Here is a 24,272-nt window from a genome sequence, read left to right on the forward strand (position 1 = left end):
CGCTCTGTTTGCAGTTTTGACATCAGCTGGGGTATGATGCTGTTCCGCATTACAAAGGAATCATAGGCTGAACCTAGGAACTGGGCACAGACGTTTGATATTTACAAATCTGGCAAGCAGATAGAAAAGTATGTTTTGCCCTATCAAAATACCGTCGCCGGCGGTTTACAGCACGCCACTAGAATGTGGCATTTATGACCAGTAACATACTACACTGATGATTGTGTAAAAGAAATTACATATCAATGAAGTATGGCATATGTTTACATGTTACAACACATTCATAGTGGTATTGGTGCATTTACCAATCAGCAATACTGTAGCTTTAACCGCTGAAATGGCAGATGCCTGCCCTCATATACTGGACTTTTGTAAGCTGCCACCGCCGGAAGAAGTCAATCGCACAGTGGATGATTTCATCCATGGCAGTCACAGCCATAGGCTAACGTTGTTGACTGTGATGGTTTCAGGCCAATGGCCGTGCCCGTCTATGCTGATGATCGTGTAGGTGGTGCACATGTACGGTGTGGTTTGAAAAAAGAACTCCTGACACTGCTACCATCAACACCACTGCCACTTTAGCTGCTGTCTGCTGCCTCTGTGAGCAAGCATACCTGGCCAAGCAGGTGAAAGGGCCCCTGCCTTCTCTCTGGAGGAGTTGGAGAAACTTGTTGAAGAGGTCCTTTCTCTGTATGGTGAGCTCTATGGCTCACCAGGGGAACAGGTAAATATCTCCTATACATATTTGACTGTGTTCAACACCCTCCTTTCCCTTCTCCCTGTGTCTCTGAGTTCCATATTATTTTTTTTGGATGACTGTAGTTACATTTTGTGTTTCATACATGCAGGTAACCACTTACCACTCATCCCACATTCAACCACTACACCCCACCATACCCCAAACACCATACCCACAGACCCATCTACCACCCCACCATACCCCCAGACACCACAGCCACACCCATAGACCAACCCACTACCCAACCATACCCCTGACACCATACCCACACCCACAGACTCAGGTACTGCTCCCACCATACCCCCAGACTACTAGCATACCCAACAAATCCACATCATATACTGCAAAGAAACACAAACTCCCCCACTCACCTACACAACAGACACCTTCCAAACACAAACATTATACTTCAGACACACAGACAGCAGCACCAACAACACACACATTCACACTTGACACTTTCACCACCTCAACCTCCCAACCCCTAATGCCTCCTGGACACCCTACTTAGTTCCCAAAAGAAAGTTTCATATTTGTCCTTGCCCTTACCCCTGTAAAAACCACCCCCCAAGCCAAAGGGACCACATCCACACACCAACCCATCCCTTACACATCCATGCTCTCCTCTGTGCCATCTGATTCCCCCCACTGAACCCAGCCATACCACAAAGAAACACCAAAAAGGGACACCCCTGCCAAAGTGGTGCCCTCTGCACTCAAAACCAAACCCACCCATCCCACAACTGGCCCTACCCCTCCCAAAGTACATAAGTGAGGTGCCTGGACTGGCCACTAGATGCCCCTGCATTAGGTGGTTCCCCTGAGTGTGTTTTGTGGGGCAGGTTTAGTGGCACAGCATTGTGCTGAACCGCATTTGGAGAATGGGACTATCTATTGGCCTTGACTACATGTATTCATTTTTTACTAACAAACATAAGTTGGTAGTGTTCATACACATTAGTCCTGCCATTACTTTTCTGCCATATTGATGTTCATGGTTAATTTGGGATATATGACTACATTTCTGCTTTTTCAACCTGACTGATGATCCATTTGATGTGGTTGGTATGATCTGACTTTGGAACCAGTGCTGGAGTCACCCAGAACAAGGGGAAATGTTCAATGGATGGATAAGTGGGATGTAATGTAATTGGGGCTGATAGTGCAATGGGCGGTGTTTCTTATGGTAAGTATTTATTCGGCTTGGCCATTGTCAACATCTTTTGGGTTACCTTTCTACCTATGATGTTGATTGGACATTTCTTTAATGTTTGCAAGTTAGAGATTTGTATGTCCACATATGTATTTTAATGGACTTGTGTCTATTTTAATGTGTGTTCCTTACACCTATTATAACTAAATGTGTTACCCATGCTGTTACTGCTGTATTCGCTTTTATGATTTCCCACATATGCATGGTACTTGGTTATTCTATTGGTTGTCCCTGATATACATCAACCACAGTTCCTGTGCAAATAGTGGTTCGGAGGCATGTGCAAAGAGGAATGTGGACCAGAGCACCAGGCGTCCATGGGTTCCCATAGTAGAGGCATATCTATGCTGCAGGAATTCTTTACATTGAGACCTTTGAATGTTTCTCACACTGATTATTTTGCGACCCATTTACCTTACATTATCTTGAAATGTGGGTGATATGTAGAAGTCCATTACAGAGATTTAGCAGAGAAGGTTGTTGTAAGTCAGTAGTGATTAGATTAAGCATTAGCAGAAGACATCTTGTATTTAGCAACTATTGTGAACATTTAGCAGAATCCATTTTGTATTTATGGCAGCCATTTTCTCTGCCATGTGCTCGCCATGTGCTCTGTCCTACCTTTCTGTTAACTACTCTCGAAAATCTGTCTAGTGACAAGTTATATTTCGAATCTCCCACTTTCGCATATGCCCCGTAAGATCTGCAGCTGTTAGTAATCAGTAACAGACAGTAATGTGTCAACTAGTCCTTGAAAACTGTTAGCCCCTCCTACCTGTCGACTGTGCATTTCCATATGACCTTATATGTATGTAAGTCTTGCTTCTATAATTGTACCACCTTCTTTTAGCCCCTGCGTGGGTATAAAAGGACCATGCTCTCTTAGTTCAGTGTGCTACTTCAAACATTACCGAAGGGTGCTGTTTGAACTGTAGTACCACCTCATGAGGTCTAATAAACTTTGTCTTTTATTTCAGTTTCTGTGCCAACTTCATCCTATATTGTCTGAGGACCTTATGCAGAGAAAGACGAACCCCTTGCACTAGTAGGCCTTGCTGAGGCTTACTTGGACAAGGTGTGTTTCAGTTCAGTGACACATCCATGCAGACGCAACTTTGATATCACAACAGGCCATGGCATGTGAGCAAAGTGAGGATGTCACTTAGATTTGCAGGTGGGATACTGATGAGGAGCTGTTGTTGTGTGACACAATGTTTAGGACACATCACTATCCCCAAATATTGGTTGTACACATATATACAATTTAGGAGTGTGCCTGTGCAGTGTCAGGGACCTAGCCAAAGAGGGCATCATAGAGGAGTGATTTGGTCATACATTGAGTACAACTCCGAATAGGGGCACACAAAATTTGTTTGGCCCATGGACCACATACCCCATGCCAGGTCCATGACAGGCCATCAATTTACTGTGGAGTTGATGGAAATGGGTAAGTGTTTGGCTTATTGTGGGTTGCATCTACAATAGCATCAGTTTTGGATGTCATCTAGCAGCACAAGCAGTGGAAGAATGTGTATGATTGGCTCCATGGTGGCACAGGATGTGTGGACCTGAGTACACGTGAGTTTCAGTATTATTAGTCTCCCTTTCTGCCAGCTCAGATGTGGTAGTTGGACCGCCACAGTCATGTCAGCGGAAAACCACCTCATAATTGGTCCAGCAGTTACACTTGCGGTTCTATATCCAAAAGATGCATTGGCCTATCAATGCAGCGGTCTAAATTTGCTGGCAGTGTCAGTTGGATCACAGTGGTCTTTCGTCTATGTAACCGTATATATCGTACTATGGCAGTTGGACCGCCAACTCTGTGGCAGGGTGACCGTCACCGCCACCATGGCAGTCCCAACACTGCCAAAATCAGGCCCTAAGTCAAAATTTACGGTCTTTGGTAGGATTGCCTCAGGAAAGCCAGTTAATTGTTAATAGGCCAAAATGCGTCAACATTAAGTAAGGAGGCATGCACCGGACATGTCAGCAAACAAAGTACTATAGACAGCACACAAGGTGGTAAAAAATGATTTAACCTTGTTTTTTTTTTTTTTTTGTAATTCTTCATTGATAAAGCAGAACATTGGTACAAAAATACATACGGGTCGAGTGTACTGGATAATAAGACATTGCAGCATCATATTTTGAACATGAGTAACTAAGGGTGGGGGAGGCTAGTGCACAGGGATGGCGGCGGGGGGAGTTGTGTGTGCACTATGACCGTTAATGAGGATTTGGGGTGTGTGAGGTCTTAATGGCTGATGTGGAGGAGTAGTTGCATCCCAATTGGTGGTAGGAGAGCAGCAAAATAGCATTGCAAGTAAGGAAGAATATGGTACAGTTTGGAAGAATATGGAGTAATAAGAAATGATATGGAATAGTGTGACAGGTCTAATATGTTATGGAGGGCCAGGGTGTACCAGGGTGGATCCAAAGGGGGGTGACAGAGAGGGGAGGCGGAGAGTGGAGCGGTAGAAAAAGGGGGGAGGGAGGAAAGGAGTATCAGAAGTCCACCAGCAGTGTCTAGTTGGCAGCTCCTGTGGCACTGAATGAAGCGTGGCTGGGGTCGTCCTGTAGGAAGAGCATCCATACCTGCAGGAATATTGCAGACTGATTCTGTAGGTTACAGATGACACATTCATGGACCTCTGATCATTGCCATCGTACAGTCATCTGGTGAGGGGGGTGGGGAGAGCCATTGGCGTAGAATGCAAAGTTTGGCTGTGGCTAGAGCTGTGTGCTAGTGGTGCTTTTGTGAGAAATCCAAGGAGACTCCTGTATCATGGAGGAGTATTAGGGTGCGTGAAAGGCGCATTGTCAATGGTAATGCGGTCTCGAGAATGGCACCCACTGCTCGCCAGAAGGGTTGTACCAAGGGGCACTCACAAAGATTGTGGGTTAGGTCACAGCACGTGGCTGTGCATCTCCGGCAGTTTGCATGCTATAGAAGACCTGCTCTATACAGTTTAGCTGGGATCCAGTGCCAGTCATGGAGCTTCTTAAAGAGACAGAATTTCAGTCGAGCTTCTCGTGTGCCCTTATCCAGAACTTCCATGATGTATGGCCAGATCTCCTCTATGTCAATTTGGATTCTGGTCCGCCATTTGGCACTGGGATTGGAGAGGAGGGGTTGTGAGTAAAGATGTTGTGTAAGGAGTTCATAAAAGCCTGACATTACGCCCTTAAAGGTACCCCATGTCCTAAAGTAGGACAGTAGCAGAGAGGCTTGCAGGGTCCACGGCCTTGGTCCCAGGCAAGGCCATAAGCAGTGTTGCAGCTGGAGATGTTGCCATTCCTGGTAGGGCAGTAGGCCAAAGTGTTCCTGCAATTGCCTAAATGGTTTGAGATCGCTGTTGGCCATGACTTGATTCAGACTAATGATCCCCACCGTGCACCACTGATCCCATTGAAGGGTCCTCCAATGCATAGGCTACTATTATCCCACAGTGGAGCGCGCTTATGCAGGGGTGGGGGTACACAAAAAAGTCAGTGTGCTGAGCTCCAGTCTTCATGCATGGCAAGGAGCTCAGGATTTTGGAGGTCTGAGCAGGACAGGTCTTTCTTATATAAAGGCCCAAGGCTGGGTCAGCAGGAAAGTATCAGTCATTCCATAATGACCCACTTGGGTGGATTTGGCGCTTCAGGTAGCATTAATGACAGTTGTGAGAGGTAAAGGGACTGGGCGTAGTGCTTCACCAAAGGGAGACCCAGGCCCCCATATGAATGGCACGCTAAAAGTTTGGAGAGGGCCAGGCATGGATCGTAGAAGCCCCATACAAGGTCAGTATTTGTGTATCAATTTGATGTAGCATCAACAGGGGAATCTGGAGGGAGATCATGCCCAACATGTATGTAAAACATGGAAAGGTGACCATTCTTGTTGCTTGTATCCTGTCTGACATAGAGAGCCCCAGGTGCGACCATCTGTCAAAGCCCATTGCCATGCATGTAATGAAGGGGTCTAGGTTGTCAGAGATCATGTGCTCTAAGCCTTGGATCACAAAGATCTCTAGGTATTTGAGATGGGATGGTGTTGTAGAGCCATTTTAGTGACATCTGTGGGCATGTTATTTTAGCAATTTGGGTGGGCATACTTATACCTGTTTTGCGCCAAATTTGGATCTTTTGTTTTTACGTAAATTCGGTGCAAAACGAACTCCATATTTATACTTTGGCTCCAGACCCGTCTAGCGCCAAAGTTATGGAGTGGATGCAAGGTAGGCCTTCCCGTGCAAAAAATGACTTTATGGCCTTCGCATCTTATTTATCCCCTGTGCTAAATTCACGCACGGCAGGGAGGATGGGTCAAATAATGGGGCAAAGCTTGCTTTGCAACATCATTTAACGCCTGGGTCAGGGCAGGCCTAAGGGGACCTGTGGGCATATTTCCATGGTGGAACACCATGGAATATGTCCACAGGTGTCCTCCCCAGGGACCTCCCCATCCACAACAGAGGGACAGCAGAGGATGGGGGTACCCGTACCAGGTAAGTATAGGTAAGTACAGGTAAGTATTCTACATGGCACTGGTTGCAATGGCAATGCCCAGGGGACCATGGTCCCCTCCGCTGGCCACTGTGGTGTTGGGCATGACTCCTGTCTTTTCTAAGACAGGAGTCAGGTGATATGGATGGTTTTGCATCAGAAAATTAAGTTAGGCTTGTTAAAGTCATTTTTTTACTGTAACCTTCTTAATGTCATTTTTTTGGTGCAAAACCCCCTTCTCCCATACCACCATTCCCACCCGGCTAATGTCTTTTTATTTTTTACGCTAGCCTACCCTTTGCACCGGCTTGCACTATTCCATAAATATGGTGCCTTGCTGGTGCTAAAGAATGGTGCAAGCCGGTGCAAAACTTTTTGATGAATAACTGCATTAGTGCAATTTTGCACCAAAAAGTATAAATATGCCCCTGAGCACATGAAACCGAGGAAGGAGTCACAATGCTTTGTCAGACTTTTCTGTTAAGAAAGAAGAGAAAGTTCCCCAACAAAAACCTCAATTTAGAAAGAAGAAGATGGCAATGATTTCTATACGAAATGCCACTCAGGATGAGAGCTTTACTGAAGAACAGGAAGTGGGCACTGGCCCTGCTAGACAGCGCGTCTGAGATCACAATAGTTCCCTGGAATATTTAAGAGCATCTGGAGGTGAAAGCAACTAATGACTTTTTACAAGTCCAGAACGCAGACATGCACGTCTCCACACCCGATAGGTTGTATAAACTGAGAATGCAAGTTGAAGGAGGCATTAAGCTCACAATTTATGCTATTTTTTTGGATCGTGTATCTTCCATTTATGATAGTTTATTGGCTGAAAAAGATTGCCCACCAGAATTTGTCTGTAATCTCCCATATGGGGAAGAGGTAATTGAGCTCAGGGAGGCTTGCACTACCAATTATGTTCCAACCACAACCTCAACCACAATATCCAATGAAACATGAAGCTAGAGCACCCGTGAGGGAAATCCTCACACAACTACAGCACCACGTTGTAACTGAACCTTGTGTCTCACCAATGAAGAACCCGCTGTTCCCCAAAGCTAAACCAGACAATTCATATAGAATTGTTTTATACTACAGACATTTTAATAGTCACACATGTACATTTGCCATTCAAAATGCACACAATACAGCACTAATTAATATATAGTGGGCAAAACAAATGATATTTCCAACTTTTGTTCCTACCAAATATGGTAAGTAGGAATTTGACAAGTTTTAGCACTTTAGGCCCACATAAAAAAAATTGCTGACTCCTCCAGGGGTAAAAAAAAAACAGTCCAGTATTGTTTTCAGCTCGTGTTACTCCCATTTTACACAACATTGACCTTGAGGCATTGTCCTATGTAGATGACATCTACCTTACAGATGATGATCTCGTTCAACACATAAGGCAGGTGAGTCACATTGTTGTGGGATTTGCCAAATTTGCCTACAAATTTAATTTCAGAAAAATGAAAATAGCCTTCTTTAGTGTCCTATTTTTGGGACACGAATTATCAGATGAAGGCAAGAGCCTAGTGCCCCAAGTTTAAGAAAAATGTGCACAATTTCAACCACCAAACACCATCAAAAAGCTCCAGTCATTGTTGGGCTTTTTAAACTTTTTAAATACTTATATTCAGACTATGCACAACACATTAAGCCATTGTATGACTTAGTACATTCTGACGTGTAAGTAAATATTGGACAGTCCAACACACATGCATTCCCAGAGCATTGCAACAAGACATGCTTGCAGCTAAACAAAAACAAGAGACAACACATTTGGTTATCAGAGTAATTGTGGTGCCATTGGTTTCACCTATGTAATGTTCAATGAGGTTGGTACTACCATCCTTATTGCATTGAAATCACATTTATATTCCATAGTTGAACAATGCTTTGCTCTGACAGAAAAAAGTATGACTGCTGTTCAGATGACTGTCATTAAAGAGAGACCTCTGGCCCAGGGGAAACATATTATTGCCATGTCTTCGAACCCAGCCCTTGAGGCTGTCACAAAAGCCAGCATTCCTAACGCCAGGGCACTACATCCTTTTTGGATTTAATGAGCAATGTCTCTGATAGCCACTGATGTCAATTATGTTTTTAATCCTAAATTATAAACTCAAGAATTTCTCAAATATGAACTAGAATACACAGTTCCAGCAAACACTTTGGTCCTATTGAACAATATCAGATAATTATGTACACTAATGGCTCAGCCCAACAAGCAGTAGGCACCAAACATCCTCTGCTTGTGCGGTTATGTGTGGCTACATGAAGGATGGTGAATTTCATTCACATCAAACCTTTATGCATACCAAAGCTCTGTTGATGACACTGGAACACATGGATCCAGGACAGTTCACATGAATTGTCTGTGATTCATACGACTGTGTCCAGTCCTTCACTGAATACCTGCCTTACTGGTGCCAGAATGAGTTCAGATATTCAAAATGTAACAACATCAAGCACAGACTACTGTGAGAGAAAGTAGCGGGTCTGAAAGAAAGGCTACCCAATATCCATGTAGTTCATACATTGGGACACCAACGCATTCAAATACACTTTACAGTCAATAACTTGGCTGCTGAAGCTGCCACGTCAGCAATAGCTATGGCTTCTGTTGCAACAAAAAGCGTTCATGGACGAGGTTGGATGATGAAACATTGGCTGCTGTGAAAGCTTCAGCTGAAAGCAAGCCCCATTCCAGAGGCATATCCTGCTAAGTATTCCTAGCGCATATCTAGCCTACATACTGCCCTAGTAACAATACCAGGGGTGGGTGATCGTGTGATCTTCAACCAAGATCAAAGACCTGAGTTAATTAAAGCAGTGCATGAGGGAGTTGCTTCTGCCCATGCTTGTGTGGCAGCTACTATTTCACTATTACAAGCATGTTATTGGTGGTCAGGCCTATACAAACAGAGCAGTATTTGATAGCCAGGTCTATACAAACAGACCTAGCAGTATGACCTTAGCTGTGAGATCTGTCAGCAAATATAAGGGTCCACCTTCAAATGCCCACTGCAGACACCGCTCCTAATTTCCAACAAATCTTTATAATGTGTGTACCTGGACCATTGTTGTCCCTTGACACTAATAACATCTACTGGCTGAATTCCAAAAGCTGCAGATCTAGTGGATGAAAATATGGCACCAGTTCAAGTCCTGGGAATACACGGTATCAGAACTGTTATTCTACCAATGCTGCCTGGTTCTAAAGAAAACCGCTTTGTCTCCATCGACAATGTCAAGCTACACCAGATGGCTGATCCTGCACAGCAGACCTATAGGACTCCTGGGTAGTACCTGACTCCATCTCACTACAGACCAGGATGTTCCTCTACAGGTTTTGAGCGGCAATGCTGACACCTCCCCGAGCTTGGGGAGGGTGGACAATTATCTTTCACTAGTCCTGCTAACTTTTTCTGCAACAAGCAATGTAAAAAATATTGAGTGATTTTACTCAAATTCAACTCAAAAGGATGGAATTGTCTGCTATGAATCACCAAGGGAGACTTTTGCCAGTTCTCCTCTTCCAAACACGGCTTCAGTTTTTGCACAAGCTTCTTCTGGATATTTTGTCAACATCAAAGACTCTTTCACCTACTTATCTGCCTCTTCTGCAACAAGACTGTTAAGAGCATGTAAGCTGATAAATTGGCTCAAAATTAACAATTTCCTTCGTCCATGGAACTATCTGTGGCTTTTATTAACTATACTTGCCTTCCTTCTTTCGATTGGGTTTTCATCGCCTTTTTCTTATTAATACATGGTTAGTACCTTCCTGAATGCTCTACAGTTGAACTGGTGGATGAGGTCCTAATACCACTTTTTCCTCCATCATAGGCTTGTCCCTAGTGAACATTTCAGCTATACCAATTCCTGATGGGATTGTTTGGGATAAAGTATCTTTTGATATGCATGGCCCAACCAAAGTTATTCAAATTCCATATGTATTCAAACTTTCAGTGGACAGTATAATAATACCTGGAGCTGTTTCTGATAATTGGGTTGTGAAAACAGTTGATTCTATGTTATCTGAACTACAGTATTTTACTGTATTTGAAAGTAAAATGTTTATCAATCAAAAGAAAATTATGGAGACATGGGCCCTCATTATGACTTTGGCAGTCTCAAAGCTAGACCACCAAGCCACGGGTGCCAGGAGACCGCCAGTGCTCGCTGACTCCTGCCCGCCAAATTATGGATACTACCAGATTTCCGTCACACTTTGAGCAGATATCCGGCAGTAGCCATGCTGGCGGTCAGAGGCACCTGGGCGGTGCTACCACCTGCACTGTCCTGCCAGAAAGATGCTGCCAGCCCTATTAAAACCAATAATATGGCCTGGCAGTGTCCTGCTGGCGGGGCACTGCCAGTGGTAGCAGCGCCTCTTCTCTGCAGGAAGACCTTCTCGCACCAAAAAGGTAAGTCAGGCGTCCGGCAGGGGAGGGGGGTGCGAGGGTGGGGGTGTTGTGTGTGAGTATGTGGTGTCTGCGTGTGTGCATGAATGTGTGTGTATGCGTCTGTGAGTGTTGTATGCGTGATTGTATGCATGTGAACAAATGTGTGTATGAATGTTACAGTGAGTGCATGCCTGCATGTCAGTGTGTATGCGTGCCTGAATGTGTGTGTGGATGCGTGCCTGAATATGTGTGAGTATGTGTGAGTGAATGCATGTGAGTATGTGTGAGTAAATGTGTGTATGGATGAGTGTGAGTGGATGCATGTATGGAAGTGGAGGTGAATGCGTGTATGCGTGGTGCATGTGGGTGTGTGTGTACATGTATGCGTGAAGGGGGTGTAGGGTGCTGTGACCTTAGGGAGGGTCCAAGGTGATTGCTCGGGGGATGGAGGAGCCATCTACCAGTGACAGGGAAGGAATTCCCTGTCACCTGTAGCCCTACCGCCATAGTTTTCATGGCGGCGTTACCACCGCAGAAACCCTGGCGGTAGGCTGGTTCATTATGCCGCCGGCGGTCTTCTGTGGACCGCCGGGTCAGAGATGAACATCTCCGGCTCAGCGGTTCATACCGCTATGGCGATATGAATGGAGATATGGACGGTTGGCAGCGGCCAACCCGCCACGCTCATAATGTGGCGGTATACTCCGCCAGCCTGTTGGTGGTGATAAAACCACATTAACCCTGGCGGTCAAAGGACCACCAGGGACATAATGAGGACCATCTTCTGTTACAATTACTATCGACATCATTACATTCATAGAGCAAGTACCCCAAAGACTACTTTTAAGTATACACAATGGGAACATTGTCCAACCCCGCCAATGAGGAGTTCTAAAATTCTGCATATTTTTCTGGGCACAATGTTAAAAATGCTGAATCGTATTATTTTAAATTGCCAATAATGGAAATGCACCATATTTTATTGACTGATACTAAATTGATTTATTCAGATTCCTTTGTTTTCTGGCTGGCTATAGAAGGCTGTGAATATTGGCTGACATTGATTGACTTAAAGAGTTTATGGGGAACTAAACATTGGCAAATAAGAGGAAAGGAGGCTTTCCTTATAGCAGGTCTGGTACCTGTAAAAATATATTTTTCAACGAAACTGTACAACAGACAAGTTGTTTAGGCTTGGCAAAAAAAATTAAAAAATGAATTGCTGTTGCTGAATTCTATAAATGGCAAAAATACATTAATGCAACTGAAGATCAGCTCGATGGGTGGGTCCAAATTGGAATGTTTAACACATCACTTTCACATCCTGGCGGGTGGTCATTGTGGCCAGTGGACACAAATGGGTGTTATGCCCTTTTTGTAAACTCCACAGGGGGTTTTAGAGTGAATAGACCAGACTCTCACTATGTGTCATCAGAACATTTGGGTATAGTAACAACATACAGTGTCAGGAAATTATGCTAGCAATGGTTAAACAGTTCCTCACTAGATGCTGTCAAAGAACACCTCAGTCTCCTAGCAACACCGACCTGCAGGATTTCGTGTTAGGCCCTAGAAGACAACGTAAAAAGATACTTCTTATATGCTGATGATAAGGAAATTTGGAAACTTTCCCAACAAGAAGCCACTGCCCAGTTAAGACAAAAAGATCAGAAAAATTAGATAGTAGATAGTCCGACCGCATATACACTTTAAAAACATTGTTTCATCTGCAATAGACATTGTGTAGAGTGACATGTCACTTTTACAACATGGAGAGAGCCAGCTCAGATCTATTATGCAGCTGAGTTGGACACTACAAACACTGAAATCTGGTCACGTTCCCTGGCAACCGGTCAGCAGGAGGGACATTTTTTTCATTTAACTTGACACAACAGCAACAAATAATAGTTACGAAGGAATCAACTTATGTTATGTTAAACATTGAGAAATTAGAAAAGTTGCCTCTTACTGTGGCTGAAATGCCATCTGTTGTATGGTTAATACATGAGGTTATCAATCTGCCTAGTTCAACACTGCAATTCACATGCTGCTTAAAACACATTCCAGTAGGCAGATATGAAAGGTAGCAGATAGTTACATTCATGAGATGTGGGAGCTTCCCTTTTTGCACATACGTCTCAATGGCATGAAAGAGGTCTTACTCAACGGCAGTGAATGCTAGACTACTGTGAGCCATTCGATAATTTGTAGGCAGCTGTTCTTGAAAGCTATGTTCTTTTTAACAGTGAGAGCTGTTCTGGAATGTGAGCCAGAATTGCTCATGCTGTTTCGGTCTCCCAAATCGGCAGCTGTTGCGATAATGTCCTTTTTCCCCCTACACAACAGAGGAAAGTAGCAGATATTTAACCCCACATTGCTACTTCAAATGTAAATTTTGACAAGTTAAGCAGACTACAGTCTTTATTGTTGCAAAAACACATGGTGCTGACAACTCCAAGTGGCAAGGTCATCTGCAGAAATACAGTCCCTTTTAAATTTATTGTGGGATGAATTGTTAACACATCTACAGGGATTGTACATTCCTTTAGGGCTGTTGGTTCTGGTTTCGTTAACACCTTCTCCTCTATATTTGGCATAATACCTTCAGCCATACACTCAATATTTTTGAGTATTTTCGGGAGATTTCCAATTACTTTGGCTATAATAGGTGGCATCTTGCTGTTGCTGTTTTTATTCGCAATGGCTGTCCCTCCGCAACAAAGAGGACTGATGGCTCGTTCACCAGCGCAACTGTGTCTTGAATGCATGATGCAGTTTTTCAGATCACTACTCCTGGAAGAACTGGAGTGCAACTGGTTTCTGTCATTCAGACTGGTTTTGGACTGTGTACAGCCTTTGTTTCGATGCCTCTGGTGCCTTTTCAAATGTGCACTAAATGTTTGTCTTTCTACACAGCACTTACTTTCATTGGGTGCTGATGGTTGATGTTCTTGCTTAGGGCTCCACCCAGACATGCGCGTTGAGGGTACATTTGCTGCAGGAAGCCATCTATGAGCTGTCCCTTGTGGATCAGGCAGCTCTTGCTTCAACATTGGGCACAACACAGAATGCTGCTGCCTCAGCTGGAGCTTGGGCTTTGGAACATGAGTGCTCTTTGGTTTTCCTTGACACTGATTTGGTCACATTGCCACCTGCGTAAGTGAAACATTTCCTTGCTTCAATTGTCCTGGCTGTAAATGGGGATTTTCAAATGGAAACTGACTTTTAAATTCGGCTTCATTGGAGCCACTGCTAAACTTCTAAATTGATCATTTCAGTTTTCTTTCTTAGATTCCCTTACTCAAGTGTGTTTTAACTTGTCTCAATTGATGTTTCTATATATCCTTTTTAAAGCATTGCATTTTAATTACTTTTAATTTAGGAACTAGGCTGCTTTACCACTTCTGAACCGACAAGTTGAGGGTGTTGTAGAGCCATTTTAGTGATGTCTGTGTGCATGTTGCTTGTGCCCTTTAGTCTGGTAACGTTTCATTTCATTTCATTATATTTCATTTTATTCTTTTAGAATCGGCCACATTCCTGTTTGTGTTTTATTTTCCTTTATCTTGTCCTTTCGCTTAGGAAAGTATTACATTTCTTAGCACAACATTCTTTCATTCTGTGCTTTCTTGAAGGGTGCAAGGAGAAAGGATTGTCTGCACAAGTGGTACACTGATTCTATAGCATTTACAGAAACACACACATTGTTTCATGGGGACACTTTCTCAGAACATCGGTTGTTTCATTTTAAAAACATTTCCCTGTCCCATGCATGTTAGAGGGAGGTTCTAGCCAGAAAACCACGACCTCATGCTGTCCAACTTTGTTACAGCTGCTAGCTCAGACCACCCTGGCTTACATAGAGATGGTATCTCTATAGATAACAGGCTTTTCCACTACTGTCACACTAAGGTATGGGGGATGATGTCTTCCCATGGGGAAATCCTGAAGGGCAGATTAGGGCTTATCCTGCGGAGCTCTAACATAATTTAGGTAGGAATTACACATATTGTGCCTAGTGACAGTGTGGTGGGACTTTTCTTGTGTTTCACTTTCCTTGTCACCATTTTGCTTCTTGTATGTATTATTGCATTTCATGTTATTTTATCTAAGATTAAGCTCATTAAATAAATCATATTGAACCATTTCCTGCCTCTGTTTGTCTTTGCATGTGTGAGACTAATGTAACTGAGAAAAAAGGATGAGATCTAATCCAGTGGTTCCTAACCTGTGGTCCAGGGACCCCTGGGGGTCCGTGAATCCTTCTCAGGGGGTCCGCAAGAGCCTAGAAAATGAAAAAATATTTAAACATATTGACAACTTAGGTACCCAGCTTCCAGTAATGACTCAGGCGGGGGTCCCCGGATTCCAATGATGATTCAGTGGGGGTCCCTGGGTTCCATTAATGTTAAAGTGGGGGTCCACAGAAATCAAAAGGTTGGGAACCACTGATCTAATCCACCATGATTTCCCTGAGAAGTCACAATGTCATGCGCCTGGTTGCCACAAATCGTCCCTGCTCTTAGGCAGGGATGAGGCACTGCTAGCTGGCTGGAAACTGATTAGGCTAACAGTTGTCACATGGTGTGGGAATGGACTCAGTTCTGCACAATTCAGGTGATGTTGCCGCCCAAATCCAGCAGCCTCATTGATACAATGAGAACAAATGTGACAATGGTACCCACTGGAAGAGGGAGTCCTTAATAGTAGCTCTAGTGGTAACATCAGAGAGGGGCAGAGCTTCATTCTTGCCCCAATTCACCTTGTAGCCGGACAGGACTGCAAAATTGTCAATGATCTCCATTAAAGCTGGGAGGGAGTGTATCAGGTCTGTTAAGAGGATATTGTCTGCATACAAATATATCTTGGACTCTCCTCCCTTAAGGGTTATCCCTGTAAGATTGGGTGATGGGCAAATTATTGCCACTAGGGATTCCAGCGCTAGTAGGAAAAGTACAGGCAAGCGTAGGCAACCATGTTGGGTCCCCCTTTGGATTGGAAAGGAATCAGATAGGAAGACTCCGCAGTTGATCCAAGCTGTGGGGTTGTCATACAACAGGCAGACCTTGGCAATAAACTGCTCTCCCAGTCTACATATGTGTAAGGCTGCGAAGAGATAACCCTTTTTGGCATCAAGGGACAGGGCCAAGGCTTCTTCCAGCATCTTCTTGGTTGTTCATAGAGCATGGGATAGGGTTCTGAGATGGTTTCTAGAGGTGCGCCCTGGTACAAACCGCACTTGAGTATTGTGTATCAGGGAGGGGATGACTTTGCGCAGGTGAGCTGCCAGTAAACTGGTGAGGATCTTAAAATCCACATTAAGGAGCAAGATGGGCCTGTAATTACCACACTGGAGGGGGTCTCTCCCCGGTATGGGGATAACCACAATCACCGCCCTGTTGGAGATTGAGTCTAAGGAGCCTGACCGCTCGGCCTCCTGAAATGCAGAATGAAGGGCATCCAATATCTCCTCCCCTGTCCATGTATACATCTCTGCAGGGAAGCCATCCTCCCCAGGTGTCTTTTGGTATGGGAGTCTAGAAATTGCCTGAGCTATTTTGGTCTCGCTAATGACACCCTCTCGGAGCTTCGTCCCTCATCCATCAGACGGGGGAGTCATACGCCATCCAGAAGGCTTCTACACTGACAGTGTCAGCTATCGCTTCTGGTGTGTATAATGTCCAATAGAAAGATGCAAATTAATTCACTATGTCTTGCGGCCTGGTCAGGACCTTGCTATCCGAGGAATAGATGGATGGGACCGTCCTTGCAGTTTAAAGCTGTTGTAGTTGCGCTGCCAAGAGATGCCTGGCCTTTTCACTTTGCTCATAGTGGCTTCAATGAGGCACTGCAATGCATATTCCGCTTTGGGTGTTTATAAATGTGCTGAGGGCCATATGTGCCCATTCTAGTCAGTATTGTGCCGGGGGATAGGTGTGTGCTGTATATTGCTGAGTAAGGGAGGCAATGATACTTTTTAATTCTTTATGGCAGGCTGCCCTCTGTTGCTGCACATTGCTGTGTCACACATCATTTGCCACGGGATGGTTGCTTTCGCAGGTGCCCACAGAACTCTTTGGGATGCCACTGAGCCCTTGTTGTCCTCCAAATATGTTGAGGCATGGGAGCACAGGAGTGATTTGCTCTGACGAGTATGATAGTGATGCTATGGTTTGTGGCCTGGGGAGACAGGGACCACCTTTGCAGTCAATAGGACAGGGGCATGGTTAGAGAGTGCAGCTTCCAGAATTTTAGAATCTTGAACCTGTGAGACTTCCCCCCTGAGAAACCAGGAAGTAATCTAATCATGACTGAGTGCCATGGGCCTGTGAGAGGAAGGTGTATTCTCTATCCGTGGGATGGGAGAGCCTCTAACTGTTCACTAGTCCATGGTCTTCTATCATGTTCCTGAGTATTGCCCTGTCTGAGTTGTTGCCTGTGTCTTGGGGTCCAATCCTATGTAAGATGCTATCTCGAGTGAGGTTCCAGTTGCCCCCTATCAAGTAGCATGAGGCCCCTATCTCCATCATGAGCCAGTTGAGACGAAGGAGGAAGGTGAGTTTAGAGCCCGTGGGAACATACAGTGAGCCCACACATAGTGGGCGATCTCTGAATTTCATTTTAGCAAATGCATACCTGCCATCTGCGTCTGACCATGTTTTAACTAAGGTGGCGGGTACCATGTAACATATCAGAATTGCTACTCCACACTTACTGGACGTCCCACTGCCAACCTTGGATTGGTCTGGGCAGCCACTGAGTAACACTTTTCCCACCCAGTCCCGAAGCAGCTTGTTGCATTCAGGCTCATCAAGGTGGGTCTCCTGCAATAAGGCCACATCTGCTCTTTTTGATTTCAGATAGGAGAGCATCTTCTTGAGCTTCACATAACGTGTCAGTTCACAAAAGAATGGGGAGGGGGTGGGGAGGTTAAGGATGATGGGTCAGTCGACATTATGTTGCGGTGATGTAACCGGGCGTGCTGCAAAGCCCCCTTGAGGGGGGGATTGAGAGTGGCAGTTGGGCGGATTCTAAAACATTGGGGGGATGATGAAAATAAAGGAAATGAGGGTATCAGTGAGATGGGAACATTTGGATCAAGTCTGGACTGAACTGTATGGCAGTCACTGAGAAAGCAAGAAGACAGGAAAGCAGAGAGACAAGGGAGGAAGGAAGAAGGGGGGTAAGAAGGGGAACAGAACAAAGTAAGATGAGGTAAGGTTCAAATAGGCAGAGAGTGAAGAAACTGGATGTGGAATGGACCAGGTTGGTGGGAAAATCAGTCTAGGCCAGAGCAGACCTCAAGGGTCTAGATCTGTGAACCATGGGTCTAAGCCTGTGGGTCCAGGGCTTTGGAAGGGCCTTTTCAGGGAGGCAGGGCAGGCGGTGAAAATGGTCAAATTGCGTGACTACTGAACACAAGCTGGGGGGAGAGGAGAATAGGGGGAGACAGAGCCCCGGGGATCAACAATGATCCAGATGGTGGTGCTGTTATTATAGGAGACCATGGAGAGGGGAGGAAATAAAGAAAGGCACCTCCTTTGGGACAGTACAGTTTGGTCAGACAGGTGTCCAGGCAGGCCATCTTAGGGGTGCGAAATTGCAAAGAAAAATCAAAGGGATAGTAATCATAATGACAATAAGAATAGTAAGGACAAGATGAACAATAGGAGCGGACTCCTAGCGGTCAGTAGAAGTAGAGTTGTGTGGGGGCAGGTTCCTCAGGAGGGGAAGTTCATGGTGGGTATAGGGGGAAGGAGCAGGGCAGCGCTTATAGTCCAAAGGGAATGGCCGCAAAGTGTTCTCCTTTATATTGCAAAGAAAACATAACAGAGGCAACCATTACAGTTAACATTTAGCACATAGCATAAAACGCAGCTAAGCATAACAGCACAATGCACAACATTAGTAAATTAGCTGTCTAGTAGCTGAAGGGGGGTAGGGAAGGGAGGGGTGCCACAAGAACACAGGAGAGGGGAGAGTATTCCATTCCTTAGTATTGTTTGAGAGTGTATCATTTCCATACGGGTCCATATGTTGGTTCAGTGAGTCGGGCCAGGGAAGAGGTCTCAGTTGCTGAGGCTGGAAAATCACGTCCCCCCTTGTTGTGGGCACAGCGGAAGTCCAACTCACACAGTTCTCATCTGGATTGGGGGGGCAGCAGCAATTTATGGTAAGCCATCAATGGGAGGAAGGTAGGTTGTGTTCTAACATATCCCTAGTGCTACTGTGAGGCGAGAGACCCTGGTCTGCCTATCATCACGGTGGCCTGACCCATTAAAGGCGAGCAGTAGCACTGATATTGCGGGCCCACACATTGGGGGGGACCAGAGTTTCCAGACTTTTTCCTGTTGTGAGTGGGGGAGAAGTTAGATGCAGACAAAGTGACTGTCAAGTTAAAGCAGGATTTATTCTGCAGGTCTGGACTGCTTGACTCTGGTCTGTTGCCTGTACACTTGTCAGAGCTGGCAGTGTTGGTGCACCAGTGATACATGACCTGCCTGCTTCAAATGAGCATGACACTTCTGGTCCTTGTACACTTACATCCCTATTGCATTGTATGTCCTCTCACGTGTCTGCACTGTGTGCCCAGTCAGCTGCTTGTATGAGGCATGCACAGAGTTTGCAGCGCTGTTTGTGCTGGTCTGGTTGGTGTGCCCATTCAAAAATCTGTTCTAATGGCAAGTGAGTAATCACCCCTGACTTAGCACTTAGGGAGTAAACACACACATGCAACAGAGTGACTCCCGTTTAAAATCTCACATGAGGAAAGAGTCCAATAGGCAGCATGTCCATGTTTGTGCCGGGGGCACGGTCTTCATGCTGGGGCAGGCCACAACATCATGGAGTCCCACACTAATGAACCGTCCGTGGACAGTACCACTTCGGTAGGCCTATATTTTGTGTGGCGCGTGTAGTGCTTGTGGCACTGAAGGGATGATAGGGGGCCCTCTGTCCATGGCTTCAGACAGTAGAGGACCTCCGGAGTGCTGATGGTGGTTTCTCTCCGTGTGCTGCACACCAGCATCGACCCGTCAGCGCCCCGGGTAAGGTCGATATGTGGCCCCCTCCCAGACTTTCTTAGACCTTTAGGCCCGTACCTGGGGGTCCTGGCGAGTATCAGACGAGTGCCGGTGTACAGCCTGTAGTGAGATCGAGGTGGGGAGTGGTCCGTTGTGCTGCCGCGGAGTCCTGTCTACAGTCTTGGCTCATGTCGTACATCGCAGTTCCGTGCGGCCTCTCCGATTCAGCACTGCCAAGCAGGACTGCGGGGAGAGCAGGGGGTTTGACGGGGCCATCGATAGGCGCGCTGGTGATATCCCCAGTCAAGAGGGAGCCCCTGATGCTACTATGGGAGTCCCCCACTGTGTGTGGAAGGCGTTGCCACCATTCAGGGCCCCTCGGTGAGCGGAGCTCGGACTCAGGTGGCCATCTTTATCCGTGGCCAGACAACGCCACCTATCCTTGTTTTTAAATATACTTTCGGTTGCCAGTTGATGAACACATCAAAGGGATGTGACCAAAAAACACTTATACAAAAACGATACCATTTTAATACAGAATTATTTGTAAAATACAATTAAGCAGATAAAAAGGTTTAACTGCATACAATTATCTCAGATTTGTATTGTTTTTTTATATATTTGATACAGTTTGGTCCTACTTATGTTATTTCTTTCTCAAAGTAAGTGGTGTAAATAATATTCATATTAATGAATGACTGGGAATGGGAGCTATGTGTATAGCTCTGCACACTAAAAGAAATTCTGAATGTTTTCCTTGTTGAGAAACGACCCATTACATACTATAATGAGGGATGGTCATGTAATGTCCTGTTTATTCTTCTGCAATCATATGTAAAGTAATTCAAACTTCATACTAAAAACAAATTCCAAGTGAGCTCTAACATATATAAATCAGTCTATGCATTCCAATGAAATCATCATTCATCTACAGAGGTTCCAGTTTGTAAGTGGTGAGAGAACAACACTTTCCATTGTTATCCTTCAATCCCAGCAACACAACTCTAGTCTTTAGTATTGGTAACTACTGCTGAGGGTGCGGGCAGTCCTGTGTGCATGGCCCAGAACGTACTGTCATTCCTGTACCAATGGTCACCACAGGCGGAAGGAGGTGAACGCTACCTTTTCTCTGTGTAGGGCCTCTGCTATTGCTTCTTCTGTGCTTTTCAGAGATTCGTCGTATCCTCTGATTCTGTCTCCTAGGATGAGGGTGAGGCAGGAGCTAAGGAGCTGCTTTGATTAGACGGAGACACGTGGGCTGACGTGCTGCGCAGCAGAAGAACATTAACATATTCTTGCAAGTGGTGCATTTGAACATACCATACCTGTTTTCCCTACTGTTTTAGGGGACGCATGGACATTTCTGCTTAGTTCACTATGATAGGTGGAGCGCTGATTACCACCCCAGTGAACAAGCTGCCACTGGCTACGTTGGTTACCTGAATTGTTTAAGCGGTCAGATTATTTAGAAACGCTGTTGAAGTAAATGTGAGGTGGCTTTACTTTTGTCTCACATTCACAAGCTCATTTTGAGCCTGAAAGCAAAGGGTAACTGCAATTACATTCGTTTGCTCAGTACTGGGGGCACTGAATATTTTTGCCTTGTATGCTGCCTGGAGTCCACTTAAGTACCCAGGTTTCCACTGTATCCCTGCACTGACTGGGATTTTATTTACTGTCAACGATGGAGGAGGCAGAGAGTAAAACCAACCATTTGTTTGTCCCAGGTATTGACTGTGCTTAAATGCCCCTTCTACTGCCTTCAGATCTGATATGTATTCCAGCAAATACAGTTTCCTTTCCTTCTTTAAAGCCATGCCCCAGATTTTGGAATGGGATTGCAAGAAAGTGACGGGAAGCACGCCAGGAGTAACTCTTTTGGTAATGCAGTTTGCTGAGCTTCAGTAGAGGAACTGGTGATAAGATGAGTGGTGTCATGGCATTGTGGATTTATTTTCTGATCCACCAAATTGAATTGAAATGCCACTTCCTGCTTCTGGGCCATTTGAGGGGAATCTATGAAATAAGAAGGATGCCTGGTATATGATGTCAATAGTTGTAATATGCCATGATCCATGCGAATACATAATATCAAAGATTTTTCCAAAAGACTCCTTTAAAAAAAACCTAATAATTTTTTCTGTTATTTACAATCTATTCATTGACCTGAGTCATTTGATATATTTATTTTAAATAACACAGGGTTGCTACCCCTAATGTCTTTGAACACATCCCGATGAGCACTCTGCATAAACCATTCTTTTGATCAGAACATTAGCATTTCACCAACTTTGATTTCTCTTATTGTCTCCCTTTGGGACAATTTTTAGGATCCAAAGCATGAAAAATATGCTGGGTCTTTGATCATAAAAGGTCACTACAACCATCAAGTTTGTATTTTACTTGCGCTTTACATTTCCCACCTTCTTTGCATGCTTGAACACTGTATTACAGCATCACTTCCCAGTTATCTGTATCAACTAGTATAACTCTATACTGAAATAACTCCTGATGGCAATATAAACTTTGTCTAATATTTTTAATGAGGTCAGCATACTTTATTATTGCATTAATTGTCCAAATTTCTATAATTGTGTTACCTGACAAGATTAGCCTAGGCATAATTGTGCTGTTGCCCCCTGAAGGGTTGTCCTAGCCAAGTGTTTGAAACAAAACCGTAGGAACCACTTTGTTTTGTGTATGAATTTTATCCAGGTTCTTAGAGATATTATGTCAATCCATGACGTTTATATATACTCTGGTTAGTTATAGCAGTAGTTGGCAAAGTCTGGAAATCACAGATACATGCTGTGAATACTTGTCAACAGATGGATCACTTAAAATACAGTAGTGAGACATAATAAGAGGCATACTCGGCATGCACACACTCAAGCTGCCATTTTGTAGTAGTAATTTAGGAAAGGTGTAAAAGTCAACCTGTGATCAAACGAGTTTCTTTCGGCTTGGCACCTCATTTTGCGTGTTTTAGTTTTCATGCTGAGAAATCATCCGCTCACTGGTTACCAATACTAAAGGTTTGAAATGTGCTGTCGGGAGTGACAGCTAACCATGGATATTTCTCTTCTTGCACCAGTTTCTCCAGAGCTTCACAATTCTGTGCATTTTTACTGTACAATATCACAGGATTTGTCCTGGCAAAAATGTAGTGGAGCATTTTTTCTGGCTGTACTATTCCCAAAGATAGGTGGTCCTTATGAACATGGTGGTAAACACCTCCCCCCCAGCTGTGGAGGTAACTACTGCCAACATGCTGGCGATCCGGACCGCCAAATAACGAAGCACATGAGAGACAAGTAGCGGTCCATCCACACCCTGCCATCTTTGTAGTCCCGACGAGGACGGAGGAGGATGCCCACAGTTTTGGGACAGGAACCACCACCAGGCAAAGCGCAGCAGAAACAAACAATATAAAAGGAAACACTTACTGGAGGCACACACAACACACTGATGCAGAAATGGAGAGAGAGTTGGAAATAATGCCTGTGCTGCTCCTTGCCACATACCTCCACGACCATGACCGCTGATGAAGACAACAACAGTAAGTACTGCAACCTAGTATACATGGGAAGAAAGGGCACAGCTACACACCCACCCCACCCACACCGCAACGCACTCCCAACCCCTCCCACTATCCCAAGCCATACATACCATAACAAGATGTACTTACCAGACACAAGGCAACAAAGACCTGCACCAAAGTACACACATGTGAACACCACACCCCCACAGTGAAACGCTGAACAGCATCACTATATTGTGCCAACAGCACTACTGGGCACTCAAAGTTTATTTGAACCAAAAAACATTACTGTCCAAATAAGGCCATTAGCCAGTCCATTTGGAAATCCTTGAAGGGCCAATATAGGCAGAACTTGACTCCGGCATGTGCAAAGGGTTCTTCACTTGAAAGGGGCATCAATGGTTCAGCCAGACCTGAGGTAACACGGGGGCTTGGGCTTAGGTTTGGGAGGTGGAGGGGGTTTGGGCTTGCCCTTGGAAGGAGGGGGAGTGGGCTTGGACTGGGGGTGGCGAGGGACCTGGGGCAACACCGGGCTTCTTCCTCCCTGGTGAAGGGGCACAGGAATGGGAAGGGTGGACTAGGGCAGACTTGGATGTGGAAGGAGTGGACAGGGCAAGGAGATGGACACGTTTAGGGACGAGGCGGGGTGGGCCAGTGGGTTCTAACAGGTCAATACAGGAGAGGAAAAGCTTCTTAGAGGCAGTTGGGGGGTATTTGGAGGCAGGTCTGGGAGTGGAGGTTGAGGGAGCGCTTGTACCAGGTATAGATGTGCAGGACATGGATGCAGGTGCCTGTAAAGTATGCTGATGTGTGTGGTGTGGATGTCTGTGAATGTTTGAGTGTTTTGGGA

Source organism: Pleurodeles waltl, chromosome 3_1, assembly GCF_031143425.1.
Source record: "Pleurodeles waltl isolate 20211129_DDA chromosome 3_1, aPleWal1.hap1.20221129, whole genome shotgun sequence".
Taxonomy (NCBI): Eukaryota; Metazoa; Chordata; class Amphibia; order Caudata; family Salamandridae; genus Pleurodeles; species Pleurodeles waltl.